We start from the raw sequence: 19,198 nt of genomic DNA, 5'->3' as shown, positions 1-19,198 counted from the left end.
ACTTTTTAGAGGAACTACTGCCAGTTTCACTCTTCAGTACTGGTCACAGAATTGGGTTTTCATTTTCTCAGATACCTACTAGCGGCGAACACAATCTTCCATCGCGAGGGGGGAAAATCCCCGTAATGCACCATAGCTCATTTTTGAGCAAATTAATAAGCATATTAAAGCATCCACTTCTACCAGGTCCTTAATAACATACAGTAGAACTGTTTTTAAAACTGAAAAAAGTAATTGGGCAGAGGAGTAAGAATTATTTGAATATTGAGGAAATCTCTCTATTATGTGTGTTTACAGTAGGACAATATCAGCAAACAAAACAACAATCCTCCCTCTTGTAGCCTTGTCCTGGGGTCACTGAAAGCAGGATTTTTGCCTCCTTAACTACTTTCTGCTTGGGTAAATGCCAGACTAAGCTTGCATTTCCTCTGTCTAGACCAATTGCAAGGAAAAGCAGGAAAGGGGATACAAAATGTAGACAGACTTGGCTCCATGGCAGACCCAGAATTTGGGGATCATGAAGTTCCCTTTTCTGATAACACGTATCTCAGTCCTTTCCTCTTCTACTCTCTGTTACTTCTTTTTTCCCTGTGTAAAATAAAGATAACACCCAGTGCACTGGCTTGTGGGAATTCAGTGAGGTGATGCACTTCACACGCTATCTGGCATCTGATAGAACCTCCATGCAAGATTATTTATTCATTCCTCCACCAAGTGAGTCCCGAGCACTCACTATGTACCAGGCATAGTTCCAGGCTTGGGGAATACAGCAAAGAACAGAACAAAGTCCCTGCTCTCAAGGAACTTACATTCCAGTGGGAAGAGACAGTCAATCAATACGTACTGTGTTAAGACATTTGAGCAGAGGCTTGAAGGTGGTGAGGGCCATGGTAGGTGGGGGAGGGAGGTCTGGGGTGCTGGGGAGCATTCCTGTAGAAGAACAAGTGCTAAGGCCTCGTGTGACAGGGGAGCAAATGAGCTAGAGACTAGAGTGGTGGACGGCCAGTGAAAGATCCACGGGCTAGATGGTGTATGTATGACCTTATATGTGATGACTTTAGCTCTTATAGGATTTTGAGCGAAGGGTGACATTATCTGGCCTATGCTTACAATTCATTCTCAAACCTTAGTAGGCATCAGAATCACTAGGAGCCCTTGTTAAAACACAGATTTCTGGGGGTGCCTGGGTGGCTCAGTCAGTTGATTGGCCGACTCTTGATTTCGGCTCAGGTCGTGAACTCAGGGTCCTGGGCTCAAGCCCCAAGTGGGGCTCCGTGCTCAGTGGGGAGTCTGCTCGAGGATTCTCTCTCTCCCTCTCCCTCTGCTCCTCCCCCACTCACGGACTCTCTCTTTCATTCTCTCTCTCTAAAATAAACAAATAAATTTTTTTTTTTTTTTAAAGAACAGATTTCTGAGCTCCACCTCCAGCATTTCTGATTCTGTAGGTGGGTAGAACCCGAAAACTTACATTTCCACCAACTTTCCCAGGTGTAGCTGCTGCAGCTGGTCCAGAGCCTCACTTTGAGAACCACTGCTTCAAAGGGATTGCTTTGATTATCGTGTTGAGAATAGATTGATTATGAGTGGTGGATGTGGGCAAACACACAAGCAGGAAGACTCGTGAGGCCATTGCAGTACTCAAGGAGAGACCATCATCGCGCATGGAAGTGGTGAGAAGTGATGGGATTCTGGAGAGCCAAGGTGGCCACAACATCTGGAAATCCGGGTGAATATATAATAAATGGTTTCCTGGCATTTATACACTACTACCTGACAACATAATATGATCCATGTTTCCAAACTTTATGGCTACCCCATACTTTGAAAATGTAGCCAGTAGGAATTACTAACAAACCCTGAGTGACACTCTTTTCCTAGATGGCCCTACGCTCCAGACCCTTCCCATAGGATATTGTAAACCACTGTCATTATCCAGTCCCCAATCAACCTCACTCCTTTCGTTGCAGGAATTCTCTGCCTTTAGTGCCCGTGGTTCTTGGTCATGCCGCTTTGAAGAATGAAGAGGTAGACCAGATGAAGAGTGGTGAGCAGCAAAGCAGTGTTTATTGAGCAAGAGTATAAAGCTCCCAGAGAGGGAGGGGACCCTAGAGGGTTGCCCTTGGAGTTTCTAAGTTTAAAGGGTTTTATGAGCTCTTTTGCAGAACTATCTTCAGCAATCAGGGTGTGCTGAGTCGTGCCAACCAGGGCTTTGGTCATATATCTGTCTACCTATTAGGTTAATGTCTACATGCAGATAGTCTTTTTTGCTGACATCTGGGGACTTATGTCTTAACTACCCCTTGCCTGTGATGGTGATAAATGCTGTGTGGTTCATTGCCTTATTTTAGGACATTTTGCAGAAGTCATTTCTGTGAGGTCCTGTCTAAGCTGCAAAATGGGATGTTAGTGTTTTATCTTAGCTGTCCTGAATCCATATTTTCTTGTTGGGGACCCTGGCCCTGACTACCTAACTGTCCAACTCACTCCTAACACTTTCTCTTCACTCCTGTAACCTTCAACGTATACCTTGTTCCAGCCTGTGTTTACCTTCCCTTCTAAGCATGTTGAGGACCTAGATCAGCTTTGATTCATTTCACCACTCCCCACCTGCCCTTAGGACCTAACCCAGTCCCTAGCACTGGATGATAGAGGCAGGCACATATAAACCGATCTCTCTTACTAGACTTTCATTCACTCAATTCCTCTCTGAAATCTAGTAAGACCCCATATGTTGGGGACTTCCAGCCAAACCAAACCAAACGAAACAATCTATATCATGTCAAAAGCCTAAACAGAATTTCAGTAAGCAGGCATTCACAGATATTTGTTAAAACCCTGGGCTTGAACTTCACCTACTTAAAACACAGAAAGTGCTCTGATGGGTTAATGGTTTTCTTGCAGATACATTTTATCATTTTGTAGATAAATATTTAGCATTTATACAGGGCGCTGATTAGTGTTTTCTTTCTTTGTTCTTTCAACATTTCCGTTATTGTGCCACATAATCACCATGCTGGATCCATGCAGTCCTGAGATCAAAAACTACCCTTTTTATGACCCTCTCTCCCATTTATGTGAAGGAGGCTGGGCTGTAAACATGGTATGAGAAAAATTCTTATATGCCGTCTTGATTGCTAACATCTGTTCAAATTTCCATTCATAAATTTAAAATTCAGGCTTCTGCAGCCATCTGTTTTCTTGCAACAATCTGAAGAGAAGAAAAGCCCAAGGCAGATGTGCAGGTGGGAGCAGAGCTTCTGCCTGGCTTGGCCAACTATTCTGAGTTTTTGCTTTGCTTCCTTTTTTCTCCCTAGCAGAGTGGGCAGGACTTTTCTGCATACAGGGTGGGATTTTAGTCCCTGAGTTACAGTTTCCTGTCCTACTGGGAGAAGGGATTAGGAAGTGACCAGAGTCCTTTTATTTATTCCCCATCCCTCTTTTTAGTTCATTTAATACTATGGACCCTGTCTTCTGGACAATTTGGGAAAAAAGCTTCATTGTTCATTTTATCATCATCTCCTGGTGCCCTCTCTGTCTCTCTTTGTTCTTGCTCTCTCTCTCTCTCTCTCACACACACACACACACACACACATACACACACACACACACACACGCTACGAGTGAAGTGCCCATTTTATGAACAAGAAGACAGGAGCAGAAATCTTTGTACGGACTTGCTTCAAGTTGCCTGGCAATCTGAGCAAACACTGGAGGACTAGAACCCACCACTTGCCTAGATCATAGGCAGTTTTCTAGCTTGCGGGGCCACTGGGCCTCTCATGGGGAATTTCTCCATGGATTACTTTGGCATGGTTATTGGATATGATTTGGCAGCTGCAGGATCCAGATGCCAAGCTAGGCAATGGCCCTTTTTTATTTTGCTCTTGGCAATGTCATCCATGTCTAAGGGACTGGGCTGCTTCTAAAGCTGCCTGGCTTTATTCCAACGGTATTCTTGCAACAACTGTGAAGTGCCTTCGAAAGCTGACATTGACATTTTGTGGGCCTGCTGGGCTGCAATCCTCTCTCAGATGCAACTGAGCTTGGGATTCACTTTTAGCTTTATGTAATTATTTTTTCTAGTTTATCTTGAGAAATAGGTCCTTAGCAAACCACATGCAAAATCGACTTCACGTTCCAGTGTCCCTCTCTGAAAACCCCCACTGTAGGAGCGAGGATCCGCCTGTCCCAAACCGTAATTTACTAGTCCTGTACGTCAGTTGGTGGTTTGTGGGATCATCTTGCTGGGTTGTATGTACTTGTTTTCATTCTACTCTGACATTGCTTTTATATATAACTCGTGACAGATGTTCTGACCTCTATGTGTGACCCAGAATGAGTCATTTAACTGTTCTGACAACTTCTTGAAATGCCACGAGACTAGACAATGTCAAAACCTTGCCTTCCTTATTGCTTGCTGGTGTATGGATCACTGGGGTGATGCTTGCGATGTGAGGAAGGACTTGGGCTGACACAGGAATACTCGACTTATAAATTACTCATCATTCTGCTGTTGTCACCCCATTAGAGGAGCCCCACCCTAGCTCCTGATTTCATCAGGCCTTCCTACACCGTCACAGAAGCCCTGGGCATTCTCTGCCTCCCCCTCTGCTCTCAGAATCCCTGCCCAATCCCCTTCCCCCATTTCCTGGACTCTTCAGCACTCAAGACCGAGAAGTGTCCAGAGACCAGTTTGCAGGTCTTAGCTTACAGCTTCATGTCAGGGTTTAAAAGGATGTGAAGCAGGGATGGCAAATGGCCAGCTCTGGGGCCTCTCTTCCTACTTCTCCAGTCATGGCAGGCACCATTAGATGATCCCCGTATGCTCTCCTGCTAAGACCAACCCCAGAATTCTCCAGACAGCGCTCCAGGTAATTGATTGAAACTGGGTCAGAAGATGAAACCTATTCACCATCCTCTTGCCAGAGGGACACTGATCTTGAGGCCACAGTTGTTCTGAGTCAGCCATGTTGTGCGTTAAATAAGTTGGGTCTATTTAAATAGGTTGGCTTAGGAACCAAACCTAATTTGTAATATTGTTTTGGTGGAAAATGCATTAGAACTTTAAACATTAGCTTACAAGTGAACTTTTGGAAACCAATTGATCTATAAATTGGAGCACTCTCCTGTACTTGGTTTTGGGCTGGTAAGAGCGGCAGCATAGGTTGAGACTGAGAGTTTGGACTACCTAGTTCTAATTCTGTCCCTGCCTCTTACTGGCTGTGTAACTTCACACAAGTTAATTAACCTCTCTGTGGCTCACTTCCTTCACTTCTTAAATGGGGAAGGTGATAGGATTACCCTCCGCATAGGATTATTATGATGATTAAAAATTTATTATTTGTAAAGCACTTAGAAGCCTAGCATACAGAAGGTACAATATTAGAGTTCATAAAATAAATACAGTAGTCCCCCTTGATTCGTGGTTTCCCTTTTGTGGTTTCAGTTACTCACGGTCAACCTTGGTCTGGAAGCAGGTGATCCTCCACTGATGTATTATCAGAAGGTTAATGGTAGCCTAATGTGATGTCACAATGCCTGTGTCATTCGCCTCACTTCAGGTCATCACGTAGGCATTGTATCTCACCCTATCACAAGAAGAACGGTGCGTGCACTACAGGAAGATATTTTGAGAGAGACAACATTGACATAACATTTATGACAGTGTATTGTAATTATTCTATTTTAATTATTTGTAATTGTTGTTAACTGCTTACTGTGCCTAATTTATAAATTAAACCTTACCACAGGTATGTATATATAGGAAAAAAACACAATATATAGGATTTGGTACCATTTGCGGTTTCAGGCATCCATTGTAGGGGTCTTGGAATGTATCCCCCATGGATAAGGGGGACTGCTGTACCAAGTTCCAATCTGAAGTGGGAGGCTACATCTTTGTGAAGCAAAAAACAGAGATGATCCTTATTTTCTTTACAAAACAAAAAACGGAGATGATCCCAAATTTTTTATCTGTATAAGTGAGGTGTGTTGGTATTTATTAATAATTTATTCAACATTTTACAAATACTCATGTAATACTCCCAATAATCTTCTGAAACAGCATATTAGTACCCATTTTACAGGTGAGATAACTGAGGCATTAAAATTATATGGCATTAAAATGGACGGATATAGCCATATACACCACTTTGGCAGCCCTCAGACACATATAGCAGAGTTAGGGACCCTAGGCTCCTGCTTCAAGGATTTGCCCAGATGTTTTCTGTGACATTAACATGTCCCAAATGATACAAACGTGAGTTATTCAAAGTTGTGAACACCGACTCCATTGACTCTTCCTCCAATTCTGTTATTTAAATTTTACTTTTAAAAATTATCTTGGGGCGCCTGGGTGGCTCAGATGGTTAAGCGTCTGCCTTCAGCTCAGGTCATGATCTCCACGTCCTGGGATCAAGCCCTGCATCGGGATCCCCAGCTGGCTCAGCAGGGAGTCGGCTTCTCCCTCTCCCTCTCCCTCTCCCCCTGCTTGTGTGCTTTCTCTGTCATTCTCTCTCTCTTTCTCAAATGAAGAAATAAAATCTTTAAAACAAAAATCTTTCACTACTACAGAATCAGAGCATGTACATTGTCATCTATTAGGAAATAAAGAGAAGTGAAAATCACAAACTAAAAAGTATTCCCACCCCTCCGTGAATACCAGTGCTAAAGTAAGTATTTATCCTTCCAGAACTTTATTTGTATTTCTTTTTTTCCATAAAATGAAATCAAATGATACATACTACTGCTCTATTTTATTGCCTGTTCCCCCCCTTTTCTGATCGATGATCTTCACTTTTCCATTTCAACACATTTCATCTTATCTAATAATAAACCATATTTACATTGCCTGATTGTCTCCAAAATGTGCTTTATCACTGTTTATCCAAATTTGAATCTCATCCAGGACCATGTTTACATCTGCCTGTTATGTCCCTTGAGCCTCCTTTAATCTATCCCTTTTTTCATGACACAAATTTGTTGAAGAGACTGAGCCAGTTGTCCTGCATTCTTGAACTTCATTTATTTGTTTTTTTAATCTGGAAAAGATCCCAAATTTGCAGAAAATTTGCAGTACAAATAATTTGATTTTCCTTTCCGAAGTAGGTAAGAGTAAGCTGCTGACATGATTGATGCCCCATCCCATCTGCTATTGTTATTTGCTATTTATTCATATCAGTATGGACTCATAGATTCCTACTTTATTTAATGGGTCATAATCAGCTACTATCTTTATTTTCAAGCTTATATTGTTCCCTATTTGGCTTGTGGGAGTCCCTCCAAGCTGGCTTCTGTGTCCTTTGGATGTGACATTGTCTCTATATTCTTTGATCACTTTTGTAGTTTTGGTACAAAAAGAGGTATCAGGCTCATCTGGCAGCCATTTATCCAAGATTCCTTTATGTCTGTTAGTGGAGAATAGTGTTAAGAAACCAAAATCTATGCACTCAGTATGCTTATTGCTGTTGGAGTATCACTGCTCCCAGATCCACTCCATGCACAGAACTGGGGAATGTGTGGATGTGTGTGTGTACACGTTTACGTTAAAAAATCTAGCTATCTACCTATCTGTCTCTAATATCTATTTATCATCTGTCTATCTATCTATCTATCTATCTATCTATCTATCTATCTATCTATCTATCATCCATCTATCTATCTGGAAACCTGTGTGTTGACAGCATCATCTCCAATTTTAATCCAATGCCACAGAGTTCTAATTTTCCCCTTTTCATATTTGTAATTTCCTTCTCCAACAATGACACACCTAGCTCTCATTGCTCTTAATATATTTATTTATTGAATCAATCCACCCCTATGCAACCAATCTCTTTCATTCTACCTTCCTTCCACCACCTGGGCTCCAACACCCCACGCTGGGCTGACCTATCACATGGATGCCCCATTTACTCAGCTTAAGCCCTGCCAACTCACACCACCCCACCCTTGTTTGTGGGCATCCTCCTCACCCCACTGGTGCCCCAACATGCCATGCTGGCGGCCGCCCTTCCCACCCCCATGTGGATGCCTTCGTCAGCCTTCTAGTCCTCTGACACCACGCTGAGCCACCCTGCCACATGGATGCCTTCCTCACTCTGCTCAGACTTCACTGTTTACACTGGGGGTAGGGGACACTCTCCTCACCTTGCTCTGGCTACCGACACCCCACATGGGGTCACCCTCCCACATGGAGACTCACCCTACCCTGCTCCGTGTCAACTCTTCACACCAGGAAGCCCATCTACATAAATGCTCTTCTCGCTCTTCTCAGTCAGGCTACCCTGCGCTAGGTTTAGCCCTTGTATGGATACCCTCTTCCTTCCACTTAGGCTCTAGCACCCTGTTCTGGGCCACCACAGCTTATTATTTTCCTAACCCCCAACATACACACTTTGCTTGCTCAGCTCCATCTAATAGCTTTTGCACAAATTATTCAAGAAGAAGAGAAGGAGGGAAAGAAGCCGAGGAAGAGGGACCATCCTTGACTCTGGAGAGAAAGAATGCTGGCGCTTTACCACTAGCTTCCTCCCTCACGAGTGACTGAGACCCCAGATCTGTTCCTTAGTTACTAGATAAATCATAAGTGTTCAGTGGTAATTCCACAAATACCATGGGTTTCTTTTCTGTGGGTATTTTTTTTTTTTTGAGAGAGAGAGCTAGGAAGAGATTTCTATTGTTCTTTCCCAAAGGATTTGATGAGGAGAGATGCCAGTTTACTAATAACTAATAAGAGGAATGTAATAGTTTGCAAGGTATACTACAACAGAGTGCACAGGCTGAGTGGCTTAAACAAGAAACATTTATGTGCTTACGGTTCTAGAAGCCAGGAGTTCAAGATCAAGGTGTCTCCAGGGCTGGTTCCATTTGAGACCTCCTTGGCTTACAGGTGGCTGTCTTCTCCCTGTGTCTTCACATCATCTCTCTGTCTGGGTCCTACTTTCTTCTGCCAATAGGGACACCAGTCACACTGGATTGGGGCCCACCCCTGATGACCTCATTTTAACGCAATTACCTCTTTAAAGATTTTTATCTCCAAATATAGTCACACTCTGAGGCGCTAGGGGTGAAGACTTCAACATATGAATTTTTGAGAGGACACAATTGAGCCCATTATGGGGATAGATTCCCATAAGGCTAAAAGTCTTACATTCTTCTTTGTGTGGTCAGAGTGTTTTAGGCAATGTGGATTTTTAGGGCTTCCTTATTTGAATGACTAACCTCTTTAGAAAAGCTTATTCTTTCTTACTGTTTCCCATCAAAATTCCCTATTACCAAATATGAGGAAAATAGTATGACTATTTTGGTGGGCTAGAGAGGAGGTTTTGATCTTTGGGTTTCCTGAATAGCAAATTAAAGCCAAGGGCAGCAATATCAAAAGAAAGTGAACATGTACTAAGGGGACCTGCAAGATCCGCTGCAGGGCCCACTGAAGAAAATAAAATGACTCAGTGGCTCTTGCTCTGGGAGAGATGTCTGGCTCAGGAGTCTTGGGCTGGATGCAGAGGTTGGAAACACTGGCCCATGGGATAAAAAGGGTGCAGTCCAGGATTTTGGGATGAACTACATTCGAGGTGAGACTGAAATGGAAGGTCAGGTTCCATGTACCATGACGTATTGATCCAAAGAAATCCAGGTACCAGACATAGGATAGGAATAGACATAAGGAACCAGAATAAGAGAGTTTCGAGTAGAAAGTATAAAATGGAACATGGAGCAATTTTCTGAGGCACTGGGACATAACTGAAGGAGCTGTTTATGGGTCCTCAGCAGTCCGGTCATCCTAGAACTGTAGGAGCTGTTAGGGTCACTGAACCAAGTCAGGGACTTTGTAAATCAGAACTCTCTTGGAAGCAAATGACAGACATTCTAACTCAAATAAGCTTAAATAAAAGATGGGAATGTATTGGTGCATGTAGCTGAAAGGGGCAAGCTAGCTTCAGGCACTACTGGATCTTGGGGTTCAAATGTATCACTATTTCCCTTCTGGTGTGTTCTCAACTCTGCCTCCCTCTTTGGTTTGGCTACATTTTTTTCACCACATATGACCTTTTTAGGCCTAGGAGAAATGTTTTTGAATGGGGCAACTTCCTTTTTTTTTAACTCTATCAATATAACTCATTATTTTATTTTTTCAAGCTCCTGCCCACTCTTTTATTATTATTATTATTATTATTATTATTATTATTATGCTCAGTTAGCCAGCATATAGTACATCACAAGTTTTTGATGTAGTGTTCAATGATTCATTAGTTGCATATAACACCCAGTGCTCATCCCAACATGTGCCCTCCTTAACACCCATCACCGGGTTACCCCGCCCCCCGCCCCACCTCCCTTCTGTAACCCTCAGTTTGTTTCCGGAGTCCAGAGTCTCTCATGGTTTGTCTCCCTCTCTGATTTCTTCCCACTCAGTTTTCCCTCCCTTCCCCGTGGTCCTCCACATTATTCCTTACGTTCCACATATGAATGAAACCATACGATAACTGTCTTTCTCTGCTTGACTTATTTCACTTAGCATAATCCCCTCCAATTCCACTGATGTTGATGCAAATGATGCAAAAGCAAATGGTGCAAATTCATCCTTTCTGATGGCTGAGAAATATTCCATTGTTTACATGGACCACATCTTCTTTATCCATTCATCTGTTGAAGGGCATCTCGGTTCCTTCCACATTTTGGCTACTGTGGACATTGCTGTTATGAACCTGGGGGTTCATGTGCCCCTTCTTTTTAATACATCTGTATCTTTGGAGTAAATACCTAGTAGTGCAATTGCTGGGTCGTAGGGTTTGGGATTGTAGGGTTTTTGCTTTGTTTCCCTTTCCTTTGTAGATGTGTCTTGAAAGAAGTTGCTGTGGCCAAGGTTGAAGAGGTTGCTGCCAGTGTTCTCCTCTAGGATTTTAATGGATTCCTGTCTCACATTGAGGTCTTTCATCCATTTTGAGTTTATCTTTGCGTATGGTGTAAGAGAATGGTCTAGTTTCATTCTTCTGCATGTGGTTGTCCAGTTTTCCCAGCACCATTTATTGAAGAGACTGTCTTTTTTCCATTGGATGTTCCTTCCTGCTTTGTTGAAGATTAGTTGACCATAGAGTTGAGGGTCCATTTCCAGGGTCTCTATTCTGTTCCATTGATCTATGTGTCTGTTTTTGTGCGAATAGGGCAACTTCCACTTTCCTTCATCTCTCCAGAAGAATCTCCCCTCTCTCTTCCATCGTCTCTACTAAATTTTAAGGACGACTCTAGAACAGTTTGAATCACATATACATTCATAAATCAATCACATGGTCAGGAAGATGGCATACTCTGAGTGGTTATTCTGGTTCTGGCAGGGGCTGGGCACAACTATATCAGAATCATATGGAAAGGGGCACCTGGGTGGCTCAGTTGTTAAGCATCTGCCTTCAGCTCAGGTCATGATCCCAGGGTCCTGGGATCGAGCCCCGTATCGGGCTCCCTGCTCAGCCAGGAGCCTGCTTCTCCCTCTCCCACTCCCCCTGCTTGTGTTCCCTCTCTTGCTGTCTCTCTCTCTGTCAAATACAAATAAAATCTTTGAAAAAAAAAAAAAAAAAAGACCTGAGCTGAGATCAAGCGTTGGACGCTTAACCGACTGAGCCACTCAGGCACCCCTGGGCTGAGGATTCTATAAGACATCCTAGAATTTCTTGCTGTGGCACTGGCCTCCTTCTGAGTCAGGCCCTGTTAAACCAATGTCCTACTACTTTTGTTCGTCATTTTAGTGTTCCCCTAAGAGATCAGTAATCAATTAGTTTGACCATAGCACATGTAGTAGGCAAAGTACATTCAAGGTCAGTCAAGCAAAGAAATGAATCTTCAGGTCTCTGGTGAGATGTTTCCTACCATAGAGGCTTAGTGACTGTTTCTGCTTTTAGTAGAAAATCTCATAATCTATTCCAAAATATGGAGGAAATGTTGGCTTGTTTCTTAGTGTATTTCCTCCCTTTCTTCTGCCCTTCCATCCACCCATCCATCCATCCATCCAACCATCCATCCATTTATCCATCTCTCTATCTTCTATCATCTGTGACACTTATATAGCACTCATTATGTGTCAGGCACCATTCTAATGTGCTTTTTACAAATATCAGCTCCTTTGTTCCACATAATTATCATATCCTAACAGTACCCGTTGTGTCCCAGTTGAGGAGAGGTTTTCTTCTTCAGGCTTATGAAAGTCCACAAGTTGATCCTGAAGATTTGGAAAGTCAAAGTAATCAAAAATTAAAACTAACAAAGAGAAACTTAACTCAGAACAAATCAAGATTTCCCTCATCCCTCACAAAAAAAAGAAGAAAATCTTAAATAAGTATTCATTGAAGTATTTAGTGTCTGGGACTTTTGAAAATCATACCTTAAGTGTCTGGATTATCTTATGGTGATATAAGTAAATGGAATTCAATCACAATCATTAAGGGTCTTCTGTGCACTAGATACTATGCTAAAAAAAATATACTTACTTGTTTGTCCTTAGCGAATGAGACAGTTCCTGCTCTCATGAAACTTACTGTCTAAAGAATAATAGTCAAATGTGGCAGAGGTTGATAATTATCTCCCTGTTTATTCTATCCTCCTTCCTATTAGTAATAGAATTCCCAAAAGTTTTAGCTGTCCATATGGCTGCCAAACTGGAAACTAATTTCCCCAGCAACTTTGTGGCTAGATTTGGTCATGAAATTATATTTTGGCCCATCAAGTGTGAGCAGAAGTAATGTACGCAACTCCCAGTTTGCGTTGTTTAAAGAATCTCTGTTTTAACTTCTTTGTTTCCCTCCCTATAGATTGGAATGTGCAGATACGGTGCTGGGGTCCAGCTTCAACCACAGGATAAGAACCATATTCTAGCAGCCTATCTCAACAGGGTTCCTGTAAGGGAGTTAAGTCTTACAGAAAATGACTTAAGTAACTCTTATCTCCATTATTCCAAGGATGGTACAAAGCTATACTATTCTAGATACATAGGGAAAAAGTTAATTCATTAACACATGGATGCTTTAAAGCATTAAAGTTAATTCTTTTGTGAAAACTCCATTGGGAAGGGCTGCTTGAGGATGTTGGAGCAAAAAAAAAAAACCAAAAAACAAAAAACAAAAAAACAAGAAGGAACCTGGATTCCTGGAAATCCATAGGACCACAGCCTCCAACCCATTCTAGACTGCCTGCCCATCTCTGGACTATATGAAAGAGAAATTAATGTCAGTATTATTGGAACCACTATATGTTATGGTGTCTTTTATACAGCAGCTTAGCCTTTTGCCTGTCTAGTTTATACCAACAGGATAAAGAGCATCATTGTGGGACTCAAGAGGCTTGGGTTCAAAGAGCTGTGTTATGTTGAACCAGTTTGTCTCAATCTGAGAAGATAAATAAGAGCACTTTGGGTATTGTCTTTGGCACAATTCTTTGGCTAAGGGAGGCGATCTGGACAGGGCAGCAGCTGCAGACTCAGGGAGAACAACTCTAAAGCAATGCCAGGAGGTGCTTTTTCCATTTGCGTCCTTCCTGCCCAGCTTTGTCTTAGACCCTTCTGGGGTAAATACCCCTCTTATTTATGAACCAAAAATTCAAGCTGCGAAAGAATGAAGTGGATATGTAAAAGAACTGTCAGACCAAACACATATTAGCAAATGGCTGGCCTTTCTTTTGGGAGATACATCTTTCCTCAAAGACAAATAGCTGGAGTTGCCAGCAGAGGGGTTGTTAATAGGCATCTTGGGGCATGTATTCTGGGTTTTGCTGGATTTTTGTTTCTCTCCAATATGGTGACTTTGCAGCACCAACGTCCAACTATTGATCTCCCTCTACATAGTTTTTACTAATAGAGTCATGGCACACTGGATATAACTACCGGAGAGGTCCTAATTAGAACTGATGCTCAAAATGCACACCCATGGACATTATCACATGCAATACTTATAATCAGTTATAAGGTGAGAGAGGTATCAATCTAGATTTTGTAGATGAGAAAACTGATGTCTGAAGAATTTTAAATAACTCATAGAAAGCCATGGAACTATTAAGTGACAGCCTGTCTGGCTCCACTATATATATATATATATATATATATATATATATAAATATATATATTATACTATGAAGCTCCTATGTATTGAGTAAAAATGGCCTCTATGGTAGATTGAATTGTTAACCTCACTTTTTCACCTCTCCCTGTATCTACACTCTTTAAAAGTGAGTGTGGAGTTCCTCTCATTAGAGGTGTAATGTACTTCCCTGACTCTTGACTTTGGACTCAGCTATCTGACCTGCTTTGGCCAATGAAATATGGGTAGATAGCACTGTGTGCCTGTTCTGAGCCTCAGTCTTAAGAAACATCACAGTTTCTGCCTGCACTCTGGGACTTCTGCCATTGCCATGGGAAGGAGATGCCCTGGATAGTCAACTACACCAAGGAGGCTGAGAAGAATCCCCACTCAGCAGTGCTTCCCCTTGAACCTGGGGCTCAGAATGAGCATACATGGAGCAAATCTGAGCCCACCCTACAGCAAGGAACTGAGCCCAGTTAGGTTTGTAGATTGAAGCAGAGCAGCCAGCCAAGCTCAGCCTAGGATAGGCCTGGCCAACCTGCAGACATGTGAGCTAGAATAAATGAATATAGTTTTATGACACTGAGATGGTTTGTTATATATCAACAGCTGACTGAGATGATCTTTTAGAACACTTCTATAGCTACTATGGAAATATGATCACATTGTCCCGAAATTGGGAATTACAGGTACCATTATTTTGCTTATATAATTCCTTAATGATTCCCTGTAGCATTTATGATAAACTCCATGCTCTAACTGACCTAGTCTTGGATCTGATCCTTGCCTGACTGTCCACAGCATCTCCTCCTCTACACACCCATTACATTGGGTCTCCACATGGGTCATGCTGTTTCACACCGCCACATCTTTGTGTACTCATTTCCCTCTTCCTAGAATGTCCAGTTTCCTTCTCTGCCCAACTAATTCTAATCATTCTGTAGTATCCATTTCCTGTGCGGTTTGTTCTGTGCCTAGCATTGTGCTACAATTTCTACATTATGATGACTGTACCCACCTTCTTCTGACATTTAATCGCTGCTGCCTGGTCACTGTTACCTTGGGTCTGTATCACCCTTCTTAGGAACTTAGTTCTCTAACAACACCTCCTACTTGGCCCACAGACGGTAGCTACTGATGAGCTTCTCATGAGAGAGTGACCCTCTCATCAGTGCATCCTGATTGCTGTGGTAAAGGGTTGGTTGGTGGGCTTTCTTGCCTTTGGTAATTTATCTTGTATATTTATCTGGTAATCTCTGGTATCTATTTGGTAATCTCTCTAGACTTTTGATCCATTCCCCCACCACCTGCCTTGGCAGCTCTGGCATTTGTGTTTCCTTTAGTGTGGAGTGTCACTTTTCCCCATATTCCTAAAAAGCTAATTTAGCTGCATATTAGCATCATCTCCTGAGGTCATCATCAGGTATTAAATCCCGTGTCAGTGGAAAGTTGTTACCATATTGACAAACTCTCCCTTATTCATCTCTATGTTCCACCCTCCCTGATCCCGCATTTTTAGGGACAGTCCCATATTTTCTGAACTCCTGCTGGTACATATTAGCCGGATCCTGCATCAGCTTTGGGTTACAATCCCTTATTCCCAGACAAAGTCCAGCACAGGCCATCCAGAGTCCTAATCTTTGCATAGCAGACCTGCCTAAGTTGAGAATTTTACTGGCTTTGAAGCTTTCCTATAATGATTAAGAAGGTCATCAGCCTTTTCTGCTCTCCTGTGTAGGGGATGAAAGCCTCTTTATATGCTACCACAGGAGTGGTCTGACTTCCACACTTAGCTTTTGATTATACATTAAACACTCACGACCACTGTCTATTGCTTAAGCACAGCCACTCCATTCTAGTGTTCTTACAATTTCTTCCATATTTCTCTAATGCATCACACCCTCTTTTTGTGCCCCCCCAAAATAAGGAAGTACTCAATGAACAAGACAACCTGCAAGGAAGGAAATTCTGGAAGAGGGCTAATAGCTGCGGGCTGGTTGTCAGCCAGCAGTACTCCCAGAAGTTGAGGGAGTATCAAGAAAGAAAGGCACAGAGGCATGAAGCTCTGCGGTAGGATGGAGGACTACAAGCAGTTTAGAATTGGAGTTAGAGCTGGAACCACATAGTTATTAGTAGTGTATGTCTTCTGAGAGTTAGTCTAGTTGTTATTCTACTGTAACAAGCAATCTTTGTGAAGTCAGGTAAGGCAGCTAGATTCCTTGCTCACGATGGGGAAAAGCCAGGAGCTCTCCTTTTGTGCTTCTCAATTACCCCCACCCCTTGTCACAGAAACGGGATAGAGAAGTATAGAATAGAGGCCCTAGCACAATGCTTACAGCTGAGGCTTTATTCTAACACTTGGGGGAATCTCTCAGCACCAGTCACTGATGCTTCCCCATACTGCCATGTTCAAGGGTTCCTGCACCAGCCAGCCCTTCAGGGAGACAATGGCAATGACTAGTGATTGCTCACTTCATCACTTCTCTCCTAAGGGGCAGAGGACACAAGGAAGCTCTAACTTCCATTTCTAGGGGTGTCACCATCCACTTTCCAGCAGAGACTCAACTTTATTGAAGGATTTACTCTCACTTATCAGTCTGTTTGAGAAGGTAAAGTTTTCAATGTAGAAGTAATACAAGTTATTTCTAGAAAAAAAATGGAAATTTCGTACACAGAAAAAAGAAGAAATAAACACATTCATCTCATCACACAAAGACAACCACTGTTGCATTTTGGTACATTTTATTCCATGTTTTTCATGATTATTTTTTGCATGGTTATAATCATATGAAGCATTTTTCCTGCTTTAGACTTTAATATTATAAAAGGAGCATTTTTTCCATTGTAATCCTTGTAAACATAATATTAAGACGAATATTACACAGCAATGAATTATTGCCTACTTAATCATATCCTTGTTTAGGGGAAGATATATGATATATATGACATATATATTTATATAATTGAAATGCTGTAAATATGGCCTCTATTAAGGCTTTTAATTTAAAATTATATGCTGATATTTTCCATGTTATGAAAAATTATTTGTAAGTAAATTGCTGCATATTTCACTAGGTGGATGTACCGAAACTTATGAGCTATTTGGTATTATTAGTCATATGATGTATTGTTGGCATTTTGCTATACTAAATTAATCTGCTGTATTTTTGGTGTCATTAGAATAGACTTCTAGAGGGTGCCTGGGTGGCTCAGTTGGTTAAGCGACTGCCTTTGGCTCAGGTCATGATCCTGGAGTCCCGGGATCGAGTCCCGCATCGGGCTCGCTGCTCGGCAGGGAGTCTGCTTCTCCCTCTGACCCAACCCCCTCTCATGCTCTCTCTCTCTCATTCTTTCTCTCAAATAAATAAATAAAATCTTAAAAAAAAGAATAGACTTCTAGAAGTACATTATTAGGTAAAAGAGTGTGACAAAGACTGCCAGCTTTTCAACAGACCCATTGTCTCTTCTTCCTGGGCACAAAACTAGACTACATTTCCCAGGGCCCTTGCAGTGAAATGTGCCCACATAGCTGAGTTCTATCCAGAGGAATGTGAGTTACTTCCAGGCATCCCCATAAAACATTACATGCACACTTCTCTGTACTCTTTCTACTTCTGCAGAATGACCCCTGGACATCTCCATTGAATCTGGCCAAGGATCCATTATTTTCCAGATTCCTGAATGAGTGTATAATTGTGTAGAGCATCTCTCCCTCCCGGTGTCCCTCCCTCTCTCTCTCTCTCTCTTACACACACACACACACACACACACACACACACACACACAAGACCTGAAATAGTTCAGTAACATCACATGAATAAGAAATATACTTCTATTTTGTTTGAGGCATTATACTACATTTTTGGGTGAATGTTTCAGCAGCTAGTGTTAATAAAAAATATATACATTTTAAAAATATCTTTGTATATTAGGTTAGTTTTTCTACTTATTTTTAAACTGCTATTTAGAAATGTACTGTGAATGCATATTCTCATCTGCAATGTATGAGAAAGCCCACATCATTGTCAGCATTAAAAATATATTTGCCACCTTGCATGAAAAGATTTATCATAACTAACTTTGCCTTTTTTGATTACCAGTGAAATTGAATATTTTTTAGTTTATTAGTCATTTGTATTTCATGTTTTCTTCAAATATGGAAGCTGTATAATTTTTTTAAAAGCACTCCAATATATCTTTCCTTCTGTGATGGCTTTTATTATTCTAATATACATGTTTACAGACAATTGAAATTCATACTCTATTGACCTGAAGAGTTAAGTTTACTTTTATTTTTGGCTAATATTTTAGAGGATTCCAAACTATAACTATATTTTAAAGTAATATCTCACGACAAATAAGACCAAGAAAAAAAAACCCAACTGGATTTGGTCCTGTAATTCTGGGAAAACTGAATTGTTAATCAGATAATTGCAGAACACATTCAAAACAAATACCAGGCAGCACATTTGAAACTCTGATGTTGGAAAACAGGGCCACCACCTGGTATATTGTATATTTGTTTAGTTTTGGGGAGTAATTTGGCTGCAATTCACTGTAATTAGGAACAGTATTATAATGGAGTTTAGCTCAACTCATACATTGGCTTTGACTTACATGACATATTACCATTTGGGTTTCTTACATGAGCTGAATGCTTTCTTCCAAACACGGCCTCCGCCCTAGTGCAGTTCTCTGCTGGAAATGGGAGAATGGGCAGTGACTATGATTCCAGAAGTATAACCCATTCCCCTCTACTTATTTTTACCGCTCTCTTCTTACATGGCTCTGCCAGTGACCTTTACCTTACCCTCATGGCTGTTTTGGTCAGCTCAATCTCAGCTATTATTAGGACAAACAATACAAACACTTATTGAGTCCTACTATGTGTCAGATATTGTTCTAGGTGACAGGAATATAGTAGGTAAACGAGTAAAGAAAAAATCCCTGTCCTTGAGGAACTTTCACACAGTATACGATAACGTAATAAATACTATTACATGCTGTGTTAGCAAATAATAAGTGCTATGTAAAAAAAAAAGTAGAGCAGGGTAAGGGTAATTGGGCTCTCTGGGGTGGGGAAAGGGCTGGCTGCAGTATTAAATGGGTGGTCAGGGTTGGCCTCATGGAGAAGA

Source organism: Eumetopias jubatus, unplaced genomic scaffold (genome assembly GCF_037043125.1).
Source record: "Eumetopias jubatus isolate StellerSeaLion01/CBP00866 unplaced genomic scaffold, mEumJub1_p1.0 scaffold_4, whole genome shotgun sequence".
In the NCBI taxonomy this organism is placed as follows: domain Eukaryota; kingdom Metazoa; phylum Chordata; class Mammalia; order Carnivora; family Otariidae; genus Eumetopias; species Eumetopias jubatus.
The sequence above is the reverse complement of the archived record's forward strand: the minus strand, read 5'-3'. Positions refer to the sequence as shown.